The sequence below is a fragment of the Plectropomus leopardus genome, chromosome 8, assembly GCF_026936395.1.
Source record: "Plectropomus leopardus strain MGB_pleo_1.0 chromosome 8, ASM2693639v1, whole genome shotgun sequence".
Taxonomy (NCBI): domain Eukaryota; kingdom Metazoa; phylum Chordata; class Actinopteri; order Perciformes; family Serranidae; genus Plectropomus; species Plectropomus leopardus.
In genome coordinates, this window is record NC_142183.1 from 12,669,831 (window position 1) to 12,678,886 (window position 9,056).

General features: G+C 38.7%; 1 long non-coding RNA gene across 1 annotated transcript in view; it reads left to right on the forward strand.

The window, feature by feature from the left end:
* The window catches only part of LOC148188866 (uncharacterized), a 142,302-nt gene extending 136,589 nt beyond the window's left edge, over window positions 1-5,713 (forward strand). Inside the window, exon 3 of the long non-coding RNA XR_015777223.1 lies at window positions 5,626-5,713. This is a non-coding gene — a long non-coding RNA (uncharacterized LOC148188866). The remainder of the gene's footprint in view (window positions 1-5,625) is intronic.
* Window positions 5,714-9,056: the final 3,343 nt, after the last annotated feature.

Here is a 9,056-nt window from a genome sequence, read left to right on the forward strand (position 1 = left end):
CTCAGAGCAAAGCAAGATACAGGAGTATGTGAGTTTCCTCCAAATTTTTATTCTGACATGACATTTCTTCAATCGAGCATTTCTACCTGAGAATCCCATGAGACTCGTATTTCGGCTTATTTCACTCACATGTTTCTGTGTTTCCTTTTCACGTTGCTCCTGGCAACTGCAAATGCTGACACCCTCTGACAGGAGCTTAACTAAATATAGGATTCACCTTGGAGTTCAAAACGTAAGGTTATTTTGTTAAACATATATTGTGGAGTTTTTGACCAGTAGGGGCGCTGCAGAGCAATGTTTTGATGAGTGGGTCTCTGCATTGTTTGTGTCACATGTTCTGCAAGCACAAGTGCTGCAAGGATGACGTCTTTGTAGGCTGACACAGAAGTTAACATTGCTTTCTTCTGTTAAAAACAGTGTTAATTTGGGCAGCGATTTTAGATTTAGGCTTAGTCTTAGTCTTGAGACAAAAATGCTAATTAGTTTTAGTCACATTTTAGTCATTTTTATCCTTCACAGTTTTAGTCAAGTTTTAGTCGATGAAAATTCATGACATTTTAGTCAACTTCTGGTCATTCCTTTAAGTCAAGGTAGTTGTTTTTTTTTTTATCAAAGCTGACAGCTGACGCTGTTCTAGTGTGAGTGTTTGCAGGATAGCGAAACATCCTGGTGCCGACTATTAACTGGAGAGTACAGCAAGCCGGCCAGCACTGCCATACTGTTGTTCATACAGCGGTAGAACACATTTTGTTCAGTAAGAACATCTCCAGCACCTTATATGGTTTTTGAAGCATACATGCAAACTAAAAAGCTAACGTTAGGCTATCAACGAACCACACTGTGGTCGCTTGTCTTCGACATTGCCACCACAATGCCCTCTTTTAGCTCTGTTTTTGGTCTCTACCAACTCTGGAGAGAATTGTCTGGGTCTTTAGCTTCTAAACCCATTTTTATATTCATCAGCTAGTTGCTTACTTTGTATGTGCATAGTTTGGTGCTTGGCAGGTTGTCTACGGTTAAATTTTTAGAGCTGCATCCAAAAATGACACCATGAAAGCGGAAAGAGTGAACCAGCAATGAAAACTGTGGACTAGCAGGCTAAACAATGAGCTGAAACTCAACATAGAACACTAAAAGTGAAACATTTTTTTATTATAAAGACAGTGACATTATGTGATAAATGATTGCAGAGTTTGAGAGACATGTTAGTGTGGCTTTAAGCTACACACAACATGTTTTTGTAAAGAATGCTGAAAACTCTACAGCGCACACCTCTACGACGTGGTGGAGGATTGTGCGAAGGCTTACTGTGTCTTGGAAGCTGGTGGGTGTCATTGTGAGATGCCTGGTGTGAAGCTTTGGATGGCCGAGTGAGGAAATTAAATTGTGCAGAGTAAGCTGCCTTCCAGCAATTTATCAGGAATGCTATGGGAAGGATTAGCCAGCATAGCTCCAATGCAGCTAATAGTGGTGTAACTAGCTGCTGACTTGTTCACACTGTAATGAATACAGTGCCTGGTCTCATGTTGTTCCAAGTCTGAATTTCTAGGTCATTTATCACACAGTTTAGATGGTTCTTTAGAAGAGGAAATGTTTTTGATTTTATCTCTGTGGTGTTTTCTCCCCAAAGCATTTTATTATGCAACTGTTTATGAAAATGGGGCAATGGGAAGTAAAAGAAAAGCCAATCTTGTTTAACTCACTAGTTATGAACCCCTGCATTAGGGAGAAATATCTGGGCAGTCTGAGCCTTCCCTTTCTCCAAAAAAACTCCTGTTGCTCAAATGGAGTCAGTTAGTGTACACCAGCTTATTAATAGTATACTAAAAACAGCATACATTTCCGATGGTTGTGCTTCTTATAGAACTGCTGTATGAATGCAAGTTGTAACAAAAGTTCATGGAAGGTCTGAATGATATATTTTACACATAGTTGACCATTTTGTTTGTCAAGTAGTAACACTGACATTAACCACGTAATGTAAGGAGCGAGAGTGCTTATACGGCGGATAGGGAGGTGGATGGGTTCCTCAAAAAACTGACTTTCATGTGGGAGTTGGGAGTTCGCTTTCCATTTGTGTGTGTGCGTGTATGTGTGTGTGTGGTTTTTCTACACCTCACCATGTGCCTCTTTTGCCTAAACCTAACCAGCTGTAGCTTTGTGGCCTAATCCCAACCACTGTGACAGTCCACACTCTTGTGTAAACATAAGGAACATGCTGCTTCATCTCACTATGTGCATTTGTTGACATCACGTAATGGGCTGGGTCATCCCACCATGACGTCGTCCCACCATGTGCATTTGTTGACATCAAACGGCATTCTTCTTCAGGTACTATGGCTGTCATATTTCACAGAGACTGACCTTCAGTGTTTGGACCGCCCCCCGACTTGCGGATCAGCAAACTTTCGGGGGGATAAATTCAAGGAGCTGCAGGCTACGTCCATGGGTGGGCTAGTTAGCGTCTTTTCTGCCAGATCAACAAACCTTTTGGCTTTTAAGTCTTGAAGCAGCGGGGAGTGAAACTGAGAGACCGCAGGGTACATCCATGGATGCGCTAGCTATCACACAACAGCTTCTTTTAATGGTGCTGGACAGCAATATTCTGGTAGTAAATCATTGGGCCTTTGTATCTGGCAGCCTGCTGTCATTATACAGAAGCGAATATAATTTCATCTACAGAAGTTTGGAAAAACATTAGACGCTGGTCTAGGACATATTCATCGTATTATGCAGATGTAGTATATTCTGCACAGATCTATGTGTATAAATATAAAATGAATCTACAGTATATATATGAAATATGAAATATTTTGTACACTGTACAAAAAAGGGTTAGCATATTTTGATAAATTACTTTGATTTGTTGTTTATGTAAAATTAATGACTATCTCACAGTACAGTGAGGTTTTTAACTCTTTCCTCATTAATTCAACCTGTTTTTTTTTTTTTGTGGCCTTACTGAAATCACTAATCACCAGCTCAGAGTAGATTTTTTTTACAAGGTTATCAACAATAAAGATGCTACAACTCTGTGGAAATGTGCCATGAAGATAAGGGAAAGCGACATGTCAAAGAGTGCCTCTCCATCCAGAAGCAAGGCGCATGGGACGTTTTTCAGCGAATAAGTAGGGCAGCCCTAATTCTAATTTGACAGCTTCCTCTAACGCTTTTTCTCAGACCCTCAGAAAGACAGAGAGGAGAAGCCTGTAAAGCAAGAGAGAGAGAAACAGGCGTAGAGTAGAAGACTGTACGACTGGCATGTACATGCATACGCAAACACATGATCCATTCAAGCAGCCCGGAGCAGTCCAACTGAACGTCTAGGTCATAATTCACAGCATTTCCTCTCACTCATTGCACAGCATGGGCAAAGTCAGCGACAGTGTGTCAGTCTCGCAGCTCCAGAGGGCTACCATGTGAGTTTATGTATGTTTCTAGTTGTGTGTATCATAGTGGGATTGTATATATGTACAATCATGCTCGAGTACTTTACTAAATCTCTTTTAGTGGGTGTGTGTCTGACTGAACGGCGTAGAATGGGTCCGAGTCCCTTATTCAGCCTCTCCACAGGTGTTTTGTGGGCCATCACCATTTCATTCCTCTGCAGGCTGATTGAGGAAGCAGGAGGGCAATAAAAAGGCTTTTCATCTGCCGTTTGTTGCCATGATTTCACAGGCGGAGGGAGCTCACGTTCAGCCCTGAATACATTAAAAGCACTGATGGGAGCCACACAGCTTAGTGTGTGACACTCAGCGCTGTCGTCCTACATCCAAAGACCCTTTTTAACAATTTAGCTGGAAAAACACAAGTAGAATTTCTGCCAACGATGCCGCATTTGTACTCATTAGAGGCACTTATCACAACAGGTTCAAACAGTGTCAAGTGCTATGCATATATCCATATTCATATTAAACAGCTGATTAATCTGTTTCTACAAAAACAGCAGAAGTTCCTGCCTGTGCAACTGATGCTTAGACTTTTTTTCTTTCCTCTAAAAAACGCTGTTGGACATTTTCTCTTGCAACAAGCATTTTATAGCATGATCGTCAGTACAGCAGTCTGTATCAGGCTGAAACATCATGAATAAATCATCCACAACATAAAGCGTACAGGGTCAATTAGAAATTTGTGCTATAAAAGCTCAACAGCCATAGATTGCTGTTTAATGTTTTTTTTCTCTCTTTATTCCTTTTCTCTTTACTCTGTTTATTTCCCAGTCTGTAATTCACTTTAATGTTGCCAAAGGTGTCACTGATAAAAGAGAGAGGGGTCCTGTATATTTTTCCTTCAACAGCAATCTAATTATCGGCTGTAGCTGCTGTATTATTCTCCCCAGCTATTGTTCTGTTGTGTGTGTGTGTGTGTGTGTGCGTATGTGTGTTTCCTGTCTCCAGGGATTTCTTGGTGATGTTGTAAGGGAGGGTGCTACAGTTAGTGTGTGCCTGTGCTTCAGCGTGTGTAGCAATACAATAAACAGCCCTTAAAACTAATCAGCTTCCTCTGCTATCACCTTAAACTCTTCTCCCCAAGATATAATTAAAAACACAGTTTCTTTGACCGTGTGCCTTTTGTTTTAGGTTGTGCCTGCTTTTAGACCAGTAAAGCTTAGTGTAAGCTTTTGCAAGCTTGTTCTGCCCCCATGTGGCGAGCAAGAAAAAGACACTTTCACCATAATCACTGTGCAATGATTATCACTATTTCAGTATATTGCTAATCTCTCAGTGCTGCTCATTATTGAATTAAGGATAATTAAAGGATAATTCTTATGCTGCAAAAATTCCTATTAATATGAAAAGGTTTTATATTGTAAAAATTAGATGTTCTACTTTAAGCAGCCTCTTTTTGTGTGTGTGTGTGTGTGTGTGTGTGTGTGTGTGTGTGTGTGTAAATATTACTGAGCTGGCAGAGAATAATAGTTTGCATCTTTCACCTTCCACAATTAAAATGTGCAATAACATTTAAAGGTAGAGTTTACTACAGAAGCATACAACATTCACTTGAGAAAAAAAAATCTGTTCTGTCTTTCTGAGTTACGGAAATTATAATTTTAGAATTAAGGGGAAAAAAATACCAGGAAAAACATGTATGTTGTTTTTCTGAATAGCCAAAGTTATTATTTCAAGATTTTAAGAAAAGTTTGTCATTCGAAAAAATATTTACCCTGTTTTTCTGAATTAATGTCCTTATTATTTTAAAATTATTAGCAAAATTTTCATGGTAAAACTCTGCTCTTCTTTTTCTAAATAAATTAAATTTTAATTCCCAAAATGAGAATTTACAGGATTACCATCTTATTATTTGAGAAAAACAAGGCTTTTTTTCTCAAGTGAATGCAGTTTACAGAAAAAATACATTGAAATGTATGACATCACATCATGAATAATTTAAATATTTATAAAATAAAATAAAGTAAGATAACAGTAAAACAATATCTTGCATACATGCTGTTAACAAAGTGGCCATTTACGGCATTTGTAATGCGGGTCTGTCTCTCTAACTTTGCTGATAAATCATTTGGTTATGTTCCTCTAACAGCCTTCATGAAAAATTTGCCATTTTAGTCAGGTTCTAGTTTTCAGTAAGCCCTAAAAGTATTTTTCTCCTCCTACGCTTCCTCCACAGGCTACCTGTAGCTGATCGTATTCAGTATCTTTGCTGCTGTACAAGGCTGCTGTGGGAGCTTCACACCTACACTTTCAGGTAAACCGAGCTTGTACTACCTCGCAGAACTTAGCAACCTTCGTGGTCATCGCTCTGCTCTGTTTAGCCTCTTCTAAATGACCTTGCAGCCACAGATTGACAGTGATTCTGCTGAAAGTCATTTGCATTGAAAACTCTGTCTTCTTCTTTCAGTGTTTTCTCTCCTTGTTTAAACAACCTGCTACAAAGCTTGAACACTGTTCACTATCTGCTTTTCTGAATACTACATCACACTTACACTGAGTGGGACACTCAATCTATAGACTTTTATTATGCTCTTTATTTGGCAAAATTATAATCCTTTACAGCAGTTAAAGTGTTAATCTTTGTAAGAGCTACCATTCATCCATCCCTTGCACCAACTGCACTCTGCAACATCTCAAAGAGCAAAAATACAAATAATAATACATATAACAATAATATTAATAAGGATACATGCATATATACATATTATTAGTCTGATAAGTAATGAAAAATGATTAAAAAATAGATAGACTAAAATAATTGAAATGATTAAAAAAGTAAATTAGGAAGAAAAAAACCCATGATTTCATGGCATGCTTTCACTGCATTTAAGACTTTCACAAAATAGAAATGCATATTTTTGTGTTTTCTTTAACATGTTTGATATACTGTGACTTTGGTGTTTAAAAGGGTTATTTCAGATTCACCAAAGTCACACAATAACATAAACATACTAACTGACTGAGGCACTGTCAGACCAGTAACGTCTGTGTTCAGTGAGGTAAAATTATTAGTTTTGTCAGTGGAGCTTAGCTTTGAAGAGTGCATAGAGAGCTTTCATCTTCTGTTTAGTTCCCCGTCAGAAAGTCTGCTGGAGATGTACTGAGTGCAGGTGTAGAGTTCGGGGGTGATGCAAAGGACACATCAATATCAATATTTAAAACTTGTGCCCAGATACTCAGATCATCCCCGTGTGCTCTCAGAGTCATGTAGAATATCTTTCCCAATCCGTCGTCTATGGAGCAGCTCCTGACTTTATACTTGACATAAAAAATTTGAGTTTTAGCACTGTAGTTTTTGGATTTTGGAGAGTTGTTCATGTTTACTAATATTTTCTGACTGTCTTTGACCGTAGGAATAACATGTATAAATTTTAAAAATGGGTGCAGTTTCCCTTTAAGTGTTTGACGCTCAAAAATATTCTAGTGGCCGACCCAAGACCTCCTGTTTCATATGTTTGCCCCCCATTGTTGAAACAAAACCGACGCCTGTAGTACTGAGCATATGACTGGATAAATGAGACATGGACTTTGCAGCACCAGTTGTGTGAGAGTTTGTAAGTGGATGTTTTTATATAGTAACACTGTTAAAAGTGGACCCCTGTGACTTTAATTCATTAAGAATTGCTCCTAAACTTTGGATTCTCTATTCACTGTGTAGCCATTTAAGAAACAATGAGAAAAGAGAATGTTTCCTTCAAAAATTCAATGTAACACGGGGTGAATAATTAATAAACAAATAGTCATTTTGGGGTGAGGTACACCATAGGTGTTGGCTTCACTTTAGTGTGTGACTTTACAGTGACTAAGCAGACAGTAGAGGGGCTAGATGTGTTTTGATTGGTGCTCTCTCTTGTGAGTCACACAGTTGAGTGGGTCATGGGTCAGTGCAGGGGGTTAATTAGTCATATTTGTCACACTGTCAACCCCCCAAGGACTGTGTACCAACTGCCACTGTTTATATTCTGATGATTTTCCAACTCATTAATCACGAGGCTCAATTTTTTTTGAGAAGAACAGGACTTTTAAAATGTTGCATTAACCTTCTCCTTGCTTTCTTGTAATTGCATTACTGTCATAACAAAAAGGTTTACAGACCAAGGGCAAAATACAAGTTTTGAAACATTGAAAGGTTTCCGTCATGCTCTATTAACTCCAGAAAGAATAGCAGGTGATTCACAGTAACTGTACCAAAAGTCAGTGATAAATCCTCCACTCTATGCACTGGGTTTTATCAAGAGATGCTGAAAAGTTGAGTCAGATTCCTTGTGTGTATAAATGTTTTAGGCAATTTGAAGTTAATCTGAGTTTAAAACTGGTGAAGTAGTTCTTTCTTCACTGGAAATAATATCAGAATTTGCACTTACCTATTTAACAATGAGGCTGCAGTTATGTATGTTTAAAAACATGAATTTAATCTTAGCTCTACATTAAAAAGACTTCTAATTCATGGCCAGCTATTTATAAGGCAATGTCTATCCATTTACCTGCTTATTCTATGTTTATCAAACATCATGTAAGAATAAGTTAATGTGAGCTTGTAATATTGATAAACTTATCTTGAAAGGGCTACTCCAGTGATTCAGCATTGCACATTTATACAGATATGAAATTCACAGGAGACAGATTAAAACAAGTATATTCTAAATTAAAGCAGCACGTCCTGACTTTAACACCCGGGACACACTGCCTGCTGAGCAGTGTATATGCATCCTGGAACCTGTTGTATTTTTTTCACCTTCCATATTGACAGCTCGGAGCAGGCACACTGCTGGCGAGTGCAGCGCCACTCAGACATGGCGACAGACTTTAGAAGTTCGGAATCTCACCAATGTTTCCGCAAGATGCACACAGTTTTCAGTAAAAACGGTCTTTTTTGTCGCAGTTCTGCATTACTGGTCACCTGCTCTTTTTTGCATGCCCAGTCACTCAGTTCTGAGTCAATAATTTAACCTTTGCCTGTTATTCCTGCTCCTCAACACAAGCCACGGCCAACTTATCAAGGCAGTTTATCTCACCTATTCTGCCTCACTTTGCTCGCTTATATACCTCAGCCTCATAGTCACTTTTGTCCGTTAAACTTTTAATAATCATTATACCACCGGTCACTGAAGTGATATCTGTTGTTTGTATCTGTCACAGACAGTCATGAAGAAAAAACAAATCTCTCTTTTATGCAGCCTGTTGAGATTTCAAAGTAAAGGCCCTCTGACATTGTTTATCTGGATGAATCCGTTCAGCTGTTACCACAAGGCCTTTTATCGTGAAATATTTGCATGATCGTGTTGTTGACAATACAGTGGTTTGCATGACTCTGTAAATTATTGGAGTATTGGCTTTTAATTTTGGAAATACAGGCGTTATAGCAGCAGGCAGTTCTGCAGCAGCTGCCTTTGTTAACACCACATGTGTGCAAGCCGCGGCCGTTCAGTGATATAGTGACTAGGTTAGGGGTTTTGTTCGAAGCTCTGAAGACACTAGCTTTGATTATACTACTTTACTACTATTACTTTAACTGTAATGCAACTTGTATGGTAAATGCCCATGTTTTTCAAACAGCACCCCACAGTTTGTCAAGCAGGCTCTCTGTTATACATTAGGAAATAGTAT